The sequence below is a fragment of the Botryllus schlosseri genome, chromosome 1, assembly GCF_051294905.1.
Source record: "Botryllus schlosseri isolate E-star chromosome 1, Bs_hap1, whole genome shotgun sequence".
Lineage (NCBI taxonomy): Eukaryota > Metazoa > Chordata > Ascidiacea > Stolidobranchia > Styelidae > Botryllus > Botryllus schlosseri.
In genome coordinates, this window is record NC_137236.1 from 30,759,969 (window position 1) to 30,775,655 (window position 15,687).

The following is a 15,687-nucleotide window of genomic DNA, read 5'->3' on the forward strand; positions in this document are numbered from 1 at the left end:
CGTGTTTAAATCGCGGACAAGCCCGTAGCACCATTATAGCTTTTCATTAACCACGATATCTATGTATCAAGGAGTTAAGTCCAAATAAATCATTTTTAAATAGTTCTAAAAGTGCATCCATCGGCTCGTTGGTCTAGGGGTATGATTCTCGCTTAGGGTGCGAGACCTCCCGCGTTCAAATCCCAGACGAGCCCGTGTCGAGATTGTCTTTTTTTAATTAACCCCGATATCTATGAATCCAGGGGTCATTTCCAAATAAAACATTTTTAAATAGTTCAGAAAGTGCATCCATCGGCTCGCTGGTCTAGGGCTATGATTCTCGCTTCGGGTGCGAGAAGTCCAGGGTTCAAATCCCGGACGAGCCCGTGTCGAGATGATATTTTTTTAATTAAACCCGATATCTATGAATCCAGGAGTCATTTTCAAATAAAAGTTTTAAAAATAATTCAGACAACGCATTCGTCGGCTCGTTGGTCTATGCGTATAATTCTCGCTTTAGGTGCGAGAGGTCCCGTGTTTAAATCGCGGACAAGCCCGTAGCACCATTATAGCTTTTCATTAACCACGATATCTATGTATCAAGGAGTTAAGTCCAAATAAATCATTTTTAAATAGTTCTAAAAGTGCATCCATCGGCTCGTTGGTCTAGGGGTATGATTCTCGCTTAGGGTGCGAGACCTCCCGCGTTCAAATCCCAGACGAGCCCGTGTCGAGATTGTCTTTTTTTAATTAACCCCGATATCTATGAATCCAGGGGTCATTTCCAAATAAAACATTTTTAAATAGTTCAGAAAGTGCATCCATCGGCTCGCTGGTCTAGGGCTATGATTCTCGCTTCGGGTGCGAGAAGTCCAGGGTTCAAATCCCGGACGAGCCCGTGTCGAGATGATATTTTTTTAATTAAACCCGATATCTATGAATCCAGGAGTCATTTTCAAATAAAAGTTTTAAAAATAATTCAGACAACGCATTCGTCGGCTCGTTGGTCTATGCGTATAATTCTCGCTTTAGGTGCGAGAGGTCCCGTGTTTAAATCGCGGACAAGCCCGTAGCACCATTATAGCTTTTCATTAACCACGATATCTATGTATCAAGGAGTTAAGTCCAAATAAATCATTTTTAAATAGTTCTAAAAGTGCATCCATCGGCTCGTTGGTTTAGGGGTATGATTCTCGCTTAGGGTGCGAGACCTCCCGCGTTCAAATCCCAGACGAGCCCGTGTCGAGATTGTCTTTTTTTAATTAACCCCGATATCTATGAATCCAGGGGTCATTTCCAAATAAAACATTTTTAAATAGTTCAGAAAGTGCATCCATCGGCTCGTTGGTCTAGGGCAGTGGTTCTCAACCTTTTTGTCTTCGCGGACCCCTTTTGACCGTCACGGACCCTCGCGGACCCCCTCAAGTTTTAGTTCAATTTTAGCTCTATTTTGGTGCAACCTTCATCTGTCTTGTGCAAATATGAACTGTAGGCTTGTGATAAACAGCAAAATAATTGATTTTCTTGAAGATAACATCATACTATTCATGTAGAAATTGGTGGACTTATATTATTTCAAAGCTAATTTTGCTGATGTATTTCTAGAAGTACGTGGTCGTGTCTTGAAAATCCGTGTCTTCGTTTTGATATGAACGTGGAGTGCCGAAAACCATTTCAGCAAAGATAGGTGGAGGCTAATGCAATATTAACACATAACGCTTCTGACGATACTTTTGGTGTGATCGCTACATTTATGGCACCAAAATGAAGAAACACATATTTTATGAACATATCACGTCCAGCATCTAGCGCAGGGACGGGCAACATACGGACCGCTGGCCGGATTCGGCCCGCGACGGCATTTTGATCGGCCCGCAGAGAGTTTCTACCGTCAAAGTGAAATCCCAATCTAAAAGTATAGACAGATTTTATACTCCAAAGAACGGATCCAAGTTTTCCAACCAGAGAAAGACTGTCATGAAACGACTTGTTCTGTTCTGGTTCACATATATATTTACGAGCAAACATTTTCGACCATGAACAATTAAACATTAACAAGACAAGGCTGCATGCCCCTATAACTGATGATATGAATTTCAGGGTTGGAGCGTAATGCATTGATAGCAACGAAACACTCCTTGTTCATCAAAAAATCAGCCTTGTCGATAGGGCATCCATCATAAGAATGCGCAAAATCTGATAGTCGAGCTTTAAGAGCAGGTAGCCTATATCATTGTCCGATTTATGACGAGTGTAGGCCGAAAATATCCGGGTTCATTTCAATATGAATATACTATTCAATTGTTTAATAAAGTTCTGTACCTCCAAGAAGCTTCTCCCTGCATTGGGACAAATTATGGAAATACGTCTGAAATTTTTATTTCAAACGACCGTTCACTAATTTGATGAGACTGTCAACTTCAAATCGAGAGGGTTTCGCAGACATTAAGTCACCCTGATTGACGTTACTATATTCCCATATCTTAATTTTTTCCACAAACCGCGATAAAACGTCTATAAACAGCAATATATTTGTATCAGCAGGTTATTGGAAAACTGGCAATGGAAATGAGTTTCCATACTACGATAGTCCATTTTAGACGATTATTATGATGATATGAGTCATGAGGTTTTAGCAGCTGTGGTGCGAAACTGCCTAATGCTTTCTCAAATTAAAAAATATAATAATACTTAGGTTATCAACCTTTTTAAAAATTTAGAGGTCTCGCGGACCCCCAGGGGTCCGCGGACCCCCGGTTGAGAACCGCTGGTCTAGGGGTATGATTCTCGCTTCGGGTGCGAGAGGTCCCGGGTTCAAATCCCGGACGAGCCCGTGACGAGATTATATTTTTTTAATTGACCCCGATATCTATGAATCCAGGAGTCATTTCCAAATAAATCTTTTGAAAATAATTCAGGCATCGCATCCGTCTAGGCATATAATTCTCGCTCTGGGTGCGAGGGGTCCCTGGTTCAGATCCCGGACCAGACCGTGTCGAGATTATACTTTTAAAAAAAATCAACCAAACTATCTTTAATTCTGGAGTAATTTCCAAGTATGAAACTTTTCAAAATAAGTACGACTACGAACCGTCGGCTCGTTGGTCTAGGGGTATGATTCTTTCTCTGGGTGCGAGAGGTCCCGGGTTCAAATTCCTGACGAGCCCGTGGCACCATTTTAGTTTTTCATTAACCACGATATCTATGAATTAAGGAGTTATTTCCGAATAAAGCATTAATAAATAGTCCAGAAATTACATCCATCGGCTCGTTGGTCTAGAGCAGGCGTGCACAACCCGCGCCCCGCAGACGATTATTTTGCGGCCCGCGACATCTTTCAATAGGACCGCAATTACTACTGGCATCGTATTGTTATGAATGACCGATGTGTCACATTTGTCGAAGAAAAGTTGTTGTAACGAAGCGTAGAACCTTGAAATGACACCACGATAGTTTCTTCTGGAGTTGTACTGCCTGATCTGGGAGAAAACGTTGCTAGCTATAGGTTTCAAGCCCACCAATCCATATTTCAAGGCATTGTTAAAATTGCCGAATACGTTACAGATGCACTGTTCAAAATTGCTTGGAATATCGCTAAACCCAAGAATCTGTTAGAGACCGAATAACTTCAATAAAACTTTAACGTACTGTGCAAATATTCGGTGTTTCCAACATCACCTGACAAATTTCGAAGCTATAAATTTGTCTGATTCAACAGTCACCAGAAGAGTAACAGTCTGCCGATCTTTAATTATCGCATGTTCTGAAACACGTTTCCACGTAGACTACTTTAGCCTTGCATTGGGCGAATCCACCGACTGCACACACGTGGCATAGCAAATTATCCAGGTGCGTTTTATCGTTTTATCAGACTGGACATATTTCCAGAGAAAGTGCAGACGGGGCGAATGTGGGGATGGGACCAGTGAAAGAAACATCAACTTTACAAAGCTGACTTCTGTAACTATTAGTGCAGGGCTCCAGTCATGTAAGGAAAGGAGACGAGTTTATTGGTTTGCTCAGAAATGAACCCGAACGCCAGACTTCTTCGCATATCCTTGAGAACTCAAAGTGATATTGGCCTCTGTAACGAAACAGTCACCGTAATTTTATGCTTGCTCGCTCACGCATTGAGACAGAGAGTTCGGTTCTCTTGTGGAACGGTTTGAAGCAGGAGACTCCTAGTTCTATATATCCCTGGGTTGAAGGTGCAGATACCGACTTGGCAACGTATGCAATGCACGCTCCATGAAGGGATTTACTTGCGCCACTGGAAGTTAGATATACTCACAAAAAAACAGTAACTGCAATGTTTGATAATGCATAAAAATGTACTAAATGCCCTTATAAGACTGCTAAATGGGCTATAGTAGCCTAAGTTGAATAGTAGCCCACAAATACACGGTGATAATGTTCTGCGGCCCGTAGCCTCTTTCGCTGTTAAAATGCAGCCCGTTATAAGATCGAAGTTTAGAACCCCTGGTCTAGAGGTACGAATCTCGCTTTGGGTGCGAGAGGTCCCGGGTTCAAATCCCGGACGAGCCCGCGTCGAGGAAAAAGATTTTTTTTTAAATTAACCCCGATATCTATGAATCCAGGAGTCATTTCCAAATAAAACATTTTTAAATAGTTCAGAAAGTGCATCCATCGGCTCGCTGGTCTAGGGCTATGATTCTCGCTTCGGGTGCGAGAGGTCCAGGGTTCAAATCCCGGACGAGCCCGTGTCGAGATGATATTTTTTTAATTAACCCCGATATCTATGAATCCAGGAGTCATTTTCAAATACAAGTTTTAAAAATAACTCAGACAACGCATTCGTCGGCTCGTTGGTCTAGTCGTATAATTCTCGCTTTAGGTGCAAGAAGTCCCGTGTTCAAATCGCGGACAAGCCCGTAGCACCATTATAGCTTTTCATTAACCACGATATCTATGTGTCAAGGAGTTATGTCCAAATATATCATTTTTAAATAGTTCGGAAAGTGCATCCATCGGCTCGTTGGTCTAGGAGTATGATTCTCGGTTCGGGTGCGAGAGGTCCAGGGTTCAAATCCCGAACGAGCCCGTGTCGAGATGATATTTTTTTAATTAACCCTGATATCTATGAATCCAGGAGTCATTTCCAAATAAATCGTTTGAAAATAATTCAGGCAATGCATCCGTCTAAGCATATAATTGTTGCTCTGGGTGCGAGGGGTCCCGGGTTCAGATCCCGAACCAGCCCGTGTCGAGATTATACTTTTAAAAAAAATCAACCAAACTATATTTAATTCTGGAGTAATTTCCAAGTATGAAACTTTTCAAAATAAGTACGACTACGAATCGTCGGCTCGTTGGTCTAGGGGTATGATTCTCGCTTTGGGTGCGAGAGATCCCGGGTTCAAATCCCGGACGAGCCCGTGCCACCATTTTAGTTTTTCATTAACCACGATATCTATGAATTAAGGAGTTATTTCCGAATAAAGCATTAATAAATAGTTCAGAAATTACATCCATCGGCTCGTTGGTCTAGAGCAGGGGTTCTCAACCCGCGGCCCGCAGACGATTATTTTGCGGCCCGCGACATCTTTCAATAGGACCGCAATTACTACTGGCATCGTATTGTTATGAATGACCGATGTGTCACATTTGTCGAAGAAAAGTTGTTGTAACGAAGCGTAGAACCTTGAAATGACACCACGATAGTTTCTTCTGGAGTTGTACTGCCTGATCTGGGAGAAAACGTTGCTAGCTATAGGTTTCAAGCCCACCAATCCATATTTCAAGGCATTGTTAAAATTGCCGAATACGTTACAGATGCACTGTTCAAAATTGCTTGGAATATCGCTAAACCCAAGAATCTGTTAGAGACCGTGTAACTTCAATAAAACTTTAACGTACTGTGCAAATATTCGGTGTTTCCAACATCACCTGACAAATTTCGAAGCTATAAATTTGTCCGATTCAATAGTCACCAGAAGAGTAACAGTCAGTCGATCTTTAATTATCGCATGTTCTGAAACACGTTTCCACGTAGACTACTTTAGCCTAGCATTGGGCGAATCCACCGACTGCACAGTGCACACACGTGGCATAGCAAATTATCCAGGTGCGTTTTATCAGACTGGACATATTTCCAGAGAAAGTGCAGACGGGGCGATCGTGGGGATGGGACCAGTGAAAGAAACATCAACTGATAGCGACACTGCCACTGTAATATGTCGAATTATCATCATCGCGAAATTAAGGTCGTGTCCAGTTCGTTCGGTACAGCTAAGAAATGGATTATAGAATATTGGTATCGCTCTGCAATGGCGGGTACATAATTAGTGAAGCTATTACCTAGGAGACCACTAGCACGGTCATTATCGGAAATATTTGTGCGTAGGAATGGTAAGCAGTTTTTATCGATAACAAGTTATCTATAGTTTGTTCCGGTTTGATAAATCAAGAGATTAGAACTAACTTTATGCGCTGCGATCAACCGGTTACTTTATTCCTTGGTTGCTAAGTCCTGACGAAGGCGATAATGGACTTTTATTGCTAATCCAACTTTATTATATCCGCCCTGAATACTTATCTACTTCTCCATTCTTAAAGTATTCGGCGGTAACATAACGTTGCGCTACACGCATAAATTTTATACTACACAGAACGTGGAGAAAACGGAACGTGAATAGCTATAGCGTTGTTTGTGATTCGAGTTTGTAATTGTGAATGTCACCTCCACAGCAGTTCATTTCGCGCCGTAGATCAGGAATACAATGTGTATTTGTAAACCGCGTTTTGAAATGGGCGGCGCCATATCTGTTGTGCTCTTCGACTCAACGTATCGCACAATTCATGATTTCGATTCGGATACATCGCCAGGAGGTTTTAGTCAGTATTCATTTCGATATAAACAATACCGGCGCATAGAATTTGCGAGTGATATTGGCCGCAGGCGTTACAGTAACTTATATTTGATCATTTTGAAGAGAGGGGGTCCGAGCCCCTAAACCTGAAGACGGCATTGTCTTTACCTCTGAAATACATGTTCATACTGCCACGAGAATAGTTATTTTGGCCGTGATGAAAATTTAGCAACAAGTCGCTGCGATATTGATCAATTCAGTGTAAAAATAAATATTTGGCAAAGAGTTATATCTTATACCCAAAAGAGCCATATATGGCTCGCGAGCCATAGGTTCCCGACCATATAGGTCTAGGGGTATGATTCTCACTTCGGGTGCGAGAGCTTCCGGATTCAAACTCCTGACGAGCCTGTGTCACGATTGTAGTTTTTCAATTAACCACGATATCTATGAATCCAGGAGTCATTTCCGAATAAATTTTTTGAAAATAGTTCAGGCAACGCATCCGTCTAGGCATATAATTCTTGCTCTGGGTGCGAGGGGTCCCGGGGTCAGATCCCGGACCAGCCCGTGTCGAGATTATACTTTTAAAAAAAATTAACCAAACTATCTTTAATTCTGGAGTAATTTCCAAGTATGAAACTTTTCAAAATAAGTACGACTACGAACCGTCGGCTCGTTGGTCTAGGGGTATGATTCTCGCTTTGGGTGCGAGAGGTCCCGGGTTCAAATCCCGGACGAGCCCGTGGCACCATTTTAGTTTTTCATTAACCACGATATCTATGAATTAAGGTGTTATTTCCGAATAAAGCATTAATAAATAGTTCAGAAATTACATCCATCGGCTCGTTGGTCTAGAGCAGGGGTTCTCAACCCGCGGCCCGCAGACGATTATTTTGCGGCCCGCGACATCTTTCAATAGGACCGCAATTACTACTGGCATCGTATTGTTATGAATGACCGATGTGTCACATTTGTCGAAGAAAAGTTGTTGTAACGAAGCGTAGAACCTTGAAATGACACCACGATCGTTTTTTCTGGTGTTGTACTGCCTGATCTGGGAGAAAACGTTGCTAGCTATAGGTTTCAAGCCTACCAATCCATATTTCAAGGCATTGTTAAAATTGCCGAATACGTTACAGATGCACTGTTCAAAATTGCTTGGAATATCGCTAAACCCAAAAATCTGTTAGAGACCGTGTAACCTCAATAAAACTTTAACGTACTGTGCAAATATTCGGTGTTTCCAACATCGCCTGACAAATTTCGAAGCTATAAATTTGTCCGATTAAACAGTCACCAGAAGAGTAACAGTCAGTCGATCTTTAATTATCGCATGTTCTGAAACACGTTTCCACGTAGACTACTTTAGCCTAGCATTGGGCGAATCTACCGACTGCTCACACGTGGCATAGCAAATTATCCAGGTGCGTTTTATCAGACTGGACATATTTCCAGAGAAAGTGCAGACGGGGCGATCGTGGGGATGGGACCAGTGAAAGAAACATCAACTGATAGCGACACTCCCACTGTAATATGTCGAATTATCATCATCGCGAAATTAAGGTCGTGTCCAGTTCGTTCGGTACAGCTAAGAAATGGATTATAGAATATTGGTATCGCTCTGCAATGGCGGGTACATAATTAGTGAAGCTATTACCTAGGAGACCACTGGCACGGTCATTATCGGAAATATTTGTGCGTAGGAATGGTAAGCAGTTTTTATCGATAACAAGTTATCTATAGTTTGTTCCGGTTTGATAAATCAAGAGATTAGCACTAACTTTATGCGCTGCGATCAACCGGTTTCTTTAATCCTTGGTTGCTAAGTCCTGACGAAGGCGATAATCGACTTTTATTGCTAATCCAACTTTATTATCTCCGCCCTAAATACTTATCTACTTCTCCATTCTTAAAGTATTCGGCGGTAACATAACGTTGCGCTACACGCATAAATTTTATACTACACAGAACGTGGAGAAAACGGAACGTGAATAGCTATAGCGTTGTTTGTGATTCGAGTTTGTAATTGTGAATTTCACCCCCACAGCAGTTCATTTCGCGCCGTAGATCAGGAAGACAATGTGTATTTGTAAACCGCGTTTTGAAATGGGCGGCGCCATATCTGCTGTAGGCTACTCTTCGACACAACGTATCGCACAATTCATGATTTCGATTCGGATACATCGCCAGGAGGTTTTAGTCAGTAGTCATTTCGATGGGGTGGGTTGGAATCCCATCGCTGCGACCACGCCAGGATACAGAGCATGTACTCCCTGTTGCACCACGAAACGATGTCGCCACACAATAAACGTTTATTACAGAAGAGACATCTTGACAGCACGAATTCGTTATGTCAGGCAACTAAATAAATGGCGAAATCAGAGAACTAATCATTAGCGTGCCAATTAACAAGTGCCGAGATTAGGCTCCAGTATATTATAAACAATACCGGCGCATGGAATTTGCGAGTGATATTGGCCGCCGGCGTGACAGTAACTTATATTTGATGATTTTGAAGAGAGGGGGTCCGAGCCCCTAAACCTGAAGACGGCATTGTCTTTACCTCTGAAATACATGTTTATACTGCCACGAGAATAGTTATTTTGGCCGTGATGAAAATTTAGAAACAAGTCGCTGCGATATTGATCAATTCAGTGTGAAAATAAATATTTGGCAAAGAGCCATATCTTATACCCAAAAGAGCCATATATGGCTCGCGAGCCATAGGTTCCCGACCACTGGTCTAGGGGTATGATTCTCGCTTCGGGTGCGAGAGCTTCCGGGTTCAAACTCCTGACGAGCCTGTGCCACGATTGTAGTTTTTCAATTAACCACGATATCTATGAATCCAGGAGTCATTTCCGAATAAATTTTTTTAAAATAATTCAGACAACGCATCCGTCGGCTCGTTGGTTTAGCTAGGGGTATGATTTTCGCTTTGGGTGCTGAGAGGTCCCGGGTCCAAATCCCGGACGAGCCCGTGCCACCATTATAGTTTTTCATTAACCACGATATCGATGAATTAGGGAGTTATTTCCAAATAAAGCATTTCAAATAGTTCAGAAATTGCATCCGTCGGCTCGTTGGTCTAGGGCAGTGGTCCCCAACCTTTTTCGGTGTCGGGGCCAAATCTAGAACTTCAGAGTACGGTCGGGGCCGCACGAATACTAGAGCAATGAAACGGACCCAAAATAGTCATCAAAATATGAAAATTGGCATTGTTCCGATCAATCGCTCGAAGCCACTGTTATGGTCTTTGTGTAGCTGCGCTCCCATTGTTCAGAACAATCGACCTTTGGTGGCTATTTCGGAGCAGTTTTATTGCCCTGGCGAGATTTCAACTCGTATTTTTAGAATCAGTACGATAGAAGCTTTCAAATTATTCGGTCGCTTCGGTCGTGAGCTGTAGGACTACCAATTATGCTGCTTTCGGGGCCGTTTAGTGAGTCAGCATTTATTGCCTAAACGCGCGAAGCGCGAAAATTTTCTGTAATTCATAATTGAATCGGTCAACATGATCGGGAATCGCATGTATATTGCTATCAATTTTTATCCTCTCTCTGCTCACGTAATCAGTTTTACAGGTAGAGCCGCGAGGGAGGTCTGTTTGAAAAGGTAGGACCCCTCAATAATAATTAAACATCTCCGGGCGTATATCCGTTGGCAGGAACGAAAAAGCACTTCGTGAGCCCCCCTCCCCCAAAAAACTTTGGTCTTGGACTCCCATAGGGTGAAAAACCTACCCCTATCACCTTGTTCGCTTTTACCACGAAATTAGCTGTACCGTTAAGTGGGCCAGCGCGAGGCGCGAAATTTTCGACAATTTATGATAAAATCGGTCAATATTATTGGGAATTGCATATATATTGCTATAAATTTCTTGTCCTTGCTGCTCACGTAATCATATTTACCGGTAGAGCTAAGTGAGGTGTCTTGGACACTGCAGAACCCGTTGGTATGACCTCGTAACATGATGTTATTTCGTAACCTGCTGTCTGCTATATATCAAACAATATAGAATAGCCCAAACGTATGCTACTAAACTAAGAGGCGCACACAATTTCAAATTGGTATTTCTTCCCTGAAATATAATTTGTCCCTGCGGCATTATATGTGTCTTGTGTGGCTCAGATTGCCAAGACAGTATTGTGTATATATAACGAAGCTTCGGTCAGGATAAGGGCAGTCCTTTTCGGCCAAGGTTTCCTCGCTGCCAATCGTTCTGACACACTTCTTGGAGTCGCATGTTAAATGACGTAAAACTGAATATGTCTTGGTGCGTCGTGGCGCGGTAATGACAAACGCCGATACGACCATTTCGATAAATATGTTTTTTGGGGGGGGATGAGTACCCAAAAGTCAAGATACTTGGCAGCATGAAATCACGCCTACAGTAAAAAGATGCACAATTTTTAAAAAAATACTCTATAATTTATACTTATTCACGAAATAATTTCGAGCCCCCTTCGAGCTCGCCCCTCCCCCAATTGGAGGGTGTGTCGTGCCGCAGTTATGGTCCTGTCTGTACCTACTGCTCGTTCAACTGGAAAGTTAGGGTACATTGCAGTGAAACAGCAGCGACGTAACGTTAGTAGTCTACTTACGACTATCCTGCAATCCTAATTAAAAACTCCAGACTCCAAGCCAAGTACGTGCATTTGATAAATGTAAAATGTTATTTTTGTCAATACTCGATTTCTTAATATTTTGTGGGGGCCGCAAGAAGGCTATCGGCGGGCCGCATGCGGCCCTCAGGGCCGCGGTTGGGAATCACTGGTCTAGGGGTATGATTCTCGCTTTGGGTGCCCGAGGTCATGGGTTCAAATCCTGTACGAGCCCCACCGAGCTAACAGATTTTTTTTAATTTACCACGATATCTATGAAATCAGGAGTTATTTTCAAATAAAAATTTCCAAAATGATTCAGACAATGAAACCATCGGCTCGTTGGTCTAGGGGTATGATTCTCGCTTAGGGTGCGAGAGGTCCCGGGATCAAATCCCGGACGAGCCCATGTCGAGATTATCTTTTTTTAATTAACCCCTATATCTATGAATCCCGGAGTCATTTCCAAATAAAACATTTATGAATAGTTCAGAGAGCTCATCCATTGGCTCGTTGGTCTAGAGGTATGATTCTCGCCTAGGGTGAGAGAGGTCCCGGGTTCAAATCCCGGACGAGCCCGTGTCGAGCTAATACCTTTTTTAATTAACCACGATATCTATGAATTCAGGAGTTATTTTCAAATAAAAATTTTCAAAATGATTCAGACAACGAAACCATCGGCTCGTTGGTCTAGGGGTATGATTCTCGCTTAGGGTGCGAGACGTCCCGGGTTCACACCCAGACGAGCCCGTGTCGAGATTACCTTTTTTTAATTAACCCCGATATCTATGAATCCAGGGGTCATTTCCAAATAAAACATTTTTAAATAGTTCAGAAAGTGCATCCATCGGCTCGTTGGTCTAGGGCAGTGGTTCCCAAACGGTGGGGAATTCCCCACTGGTGGGGAATTCAATGGTTTCTGGTGGGGAATGGACGCATTTATTCAAAATTATATACAGGACAGTCTATATATTCACGGAGACACATGCGCATTGCGCAATTACCTTTACCAGTTAACTGCTCTCGAATGCATGCATCGAAAATAATATTGCGTGTTGTTCACAAAATCTCATTTTAACTCTGGATGGCCAATCATGGCGTCACAAACGCATCCAACACGACTAGTTTGACTTGAAATAAGGCATTCGAGAAATTTTGAGCGTTACTGGTATCGGTTCACAACACGTTTTATGTTGCAGTTATATAGGCGATTGTCTTGCGTACTGGTGTGGTTGTGTGTCTTGTGTAGTCAAACCAGCAAATAGCTGCTCTGTGATCACAAAAGTTTTGGGTAGTAGGGAACAGGACCGTAACTGTTGCAGCCCAAACCCCCCAATTTGGGTGGGGGGGAGCTCGAAGGGGCCCAAAATTATTTCGTGAATTAACATAAATTATAGAGTATTTTTTTGGAAATTTATGCCACTTTTTCAAAAAAAATTCGCGCTGTGGGCGCGGTTTAATTTGGCGGAATATCTTGATTATTGGGTACCCTTCCCCCACAAAACACGTAGAATTTATAGAAATGGAGACTTCGGCGTCGGCCATTACTGCGCCACGACGCACCAAGACATATGAAGTTTTAGGCCATGTAACATGCGACTCCGAGAGGTGTGCCAGAACGATCAGCAGCGAGAAGACCTTGCCCGAGAAGGAATGCCCTTGTGGAGACCGAAAACTTCGATATATATAAGTTTAATTGTCCATAGGAGGCTAAATGGCTAGCGCCGACTGTTCCTTCCCTGCCGATCTGAACCCCACAGGACAAATGCCATCCCACAGGGAAAAATCATTTTCCAGTAAAGCAATACCAATTTGAAATCGTGTGTTTTGGCGATTTCCATATCTTTTGACATAGCAGATATAGGAGGTCACGAAATAGCATAACGTAACGAAGTCAATATACCAACGGGTCCGCCCGAAGAAGTTTAATTCTTATTTAGGGGTCCTGCCTTTTCCAACACACCTCACTCAGCTCTACCGGTAAATCTGATTACGTGAGCAGAGAGGGGATAAAAAATTGATAGCAAAATATATGTAATTCCCGATTATATTGACCGATTCAAACATGAATATAAAAACTTTTAGCGCTTCGCGCGTTTAGTCGAAATAAGGCGACGCACTAAACAGTAGATAAATAGCGAGGAAAAGCGTATATGCTAAGGGGGCTGAGGCGAAAGCCCCCCACAAGTTTGGTTTTCACCCTGTGGGGCCTAAGACCAACTTTTTTTGGGGGGGTAGACTGACGAAGTGCTGTTACAGTGCTGGTGGGGAATGGAGGCTCGGAATAAATCTGAAGTGGGGAATGAAGACAAAAAGGTTGGGAACCACTGGTCTAGGGGTATGATTCTCGCTTAGGGTGCGAGAGGTCCAGGGTTCAAATCCCGGACGAGCCCGTATCGAGATGATATTTTTTTAATTTACCCCGATATCTATGAATCCAGGAGTCATTTCCAAATAAATCTTTTGAAAATAATTCAGGCAACACATCCGTCTAGGCATATAATTCTCGCTCTGGGTGCAAGGGGTCCCGGGTTCAAATCCCGGACCAGCCCGTGTCGAGATTATACTTTTAAAAAAATCAACCAAACTATCTTTAATTCTGGAGTAATTTCCAAGTATAAAACTTTTCAAAATAAGTATGACAACTAACCGTCGGCTCGTTGGTCTAGTGGTATGATTCTCGCTTTGAGGGTGCGAGAGGTCCCGGGTTCATATCCCGGACGAGCCCGTGGCACCATTTTAGTTTTTCATTAACCACGATATCTATGAATTAAGGAGTTATTTCCGAATAAAGCATTAATAAATAGTTCAGAAATTACATCCATCGGCTCGTAGGTCTAGAGCAAGGGTTCTCAACCCGCGGCCCGCAGACGATTATTTTGCGGCCCGCGACATCTTTCAATAGGACCGCAATTACTACTGGCATCGTATTGTTATGGAAGACCGATGTGTCACATTTGTCGAAGAAAAGTTGTTGTAACGAAGCGTAGAACCTTGAAATGACACCACGATCGTTTTTTCTGGAGTTGTACTGCCTGATCTGGGAGAAAACGTTGCTAGCTATAGGTTTCAAGCCCACCAATCCATATTTCAAGGCATTGTTAAAATTGCCGAATAAGTTACAGATTCACTGTTCAAAATTGCTTGAAATATCGCTAAACCCAAAAATCTGTTAGAGACCGTGTAACCTCAATAAAACTTTAACGTACTGTGCAAATATTCGGTGTTTCCAACGTCACCTGACAAATTTCGAAGCTATAAATTTGTCCGATTCAACAGTCACCAGAAGAGTAACAGTCAGTCGATCTTTAATTATCGAATGTTCTGAAACACGTTTCCACGTAGACTACTTTAGCCTAGCATTGGGCGAATCCACCGACTGCACACACGTGGCATAGCAAATTATCCAGGTGCGTTTTATCAGACTGGACATATTTCCAGAGAAAGTGCAGACGGGGCGAACGTGGGGATGGGACCAGTGAAAGAAACATCAACTTTACAAAGCTGATTTCTGTAACTATTAGTGCAGGGCTCCAGTCATGTAAGGAAAGGAGAAGAGTTTATTGGTTTGCTCAGAAATGAACCCGAACGCCAGACTTCTTCGCATATCCTTGAGAGCTCAAAATGATATTGGCCTCTGTAACAAAACAGTCACCGTAATTTTATGCTTGCTCGCTCACGCATTGAGACAGAGAGTTCGGTTCTCTTGTGGAACGGTTTGAAGCAGGAGACTCCTAGTTCTAGATATCCCTGGGCTGAAGGTGCAGATACCGACTTGGCAACGTATGCAATGCACGCTCCATGAAGGGATTTACTTGCGCCACTAAAAGTCTGATATACTCACAAAAAAACAGTAACTGCAATGCTTGATAAGGCATAAAAATGTACTAAATGCCCTTATAAGACTGGTAAATGGGCTATAGTAGCCTAAGTTGAATAGCAGCCCACAAATACATGGTGATAATGTTCTGCGACTCGCAGCCTCTTTCGCTGTTAAAATGCGGCCTGTTATATGATCGAAGTTGAGAACCCCTGGTCTAGAGGTGGGTGCGAGAGGTCCCGGGTTCAAATCCCGTACGAGCCCGCATCGGGGATATATATTTTTTTTTAATTAACCACGATATCTATGAATTCAGGAGTTATTTCCAAATAAAAATTTCCAAAATGTTTCAGACAAAGAACCCGTCGGTTCGTTGGTCTAGGGCAGTGGTCCTCAACCAGTGTGCCTATTGGACTGCTCAAGTGTGCTGCGAGCAAATGTGATAAACTAG

The 15,687-nt window shown here is 42.7% G+C and overlaps 5 non-coding genes across 5 annotated transcripts; all 5 read left to right on the top strand.

The window, feature by feature from the left end:
• The first annotated feature begins 5,303 nt into the window (after positions 1-5,303).
• Trnap-ugg (transfer RNA proline (anticodon UGG)) lies at positions 5,304-5,375 on the top strand. The gene has a single exon. It is a non-coding gene; the product is annotated as a tRNA-Pro (tRNA).
• Positions 5,376-7,482: 2,107 nt separating this feature from the next.
• Positions 7,483-7,554, top strand: Trnap-ugg (transfer RNA proline (anticodon UGG)). Its single transcript has one exon. It is a non-coding gene; the product is annotated as a tRNA-Pro (tRNA).
• Positions 7,555-11,752: 4,198 nt separating this feature from the next.
• On the top strand, positions 11,753-11,824 carry Trnap-agg (transfer RNA proline (anticodon AGG)). The gene has a single exon. It is a non-coding gene; the product is annotated as a tRNA-Pro (tRNA).
• Positions 11,825-11,923: 99 nt separating this feature from the next.
• On the top strand, positions 11,924-11,995 carry Trnap-agg (transfer RNA proline (anticodon AGG)). The gene has a single exon. It is a non-coding gene; the product is annotated as a tRNA-Pro (tRNA).
• Positions 11,996-14,070: 2,075 nt separating this feature from the next.
• On the top strand, positions 14,071-14,144 carry Trnas-uga (transfer RNA serine (anticodon UGA)). The gene has a single exon. It is a non-coding gene; the product is annotated as a tRNA-Ser (tRNA).
• Positions 14,145-15,687: the final 1,543 nt, after the last annotated feature.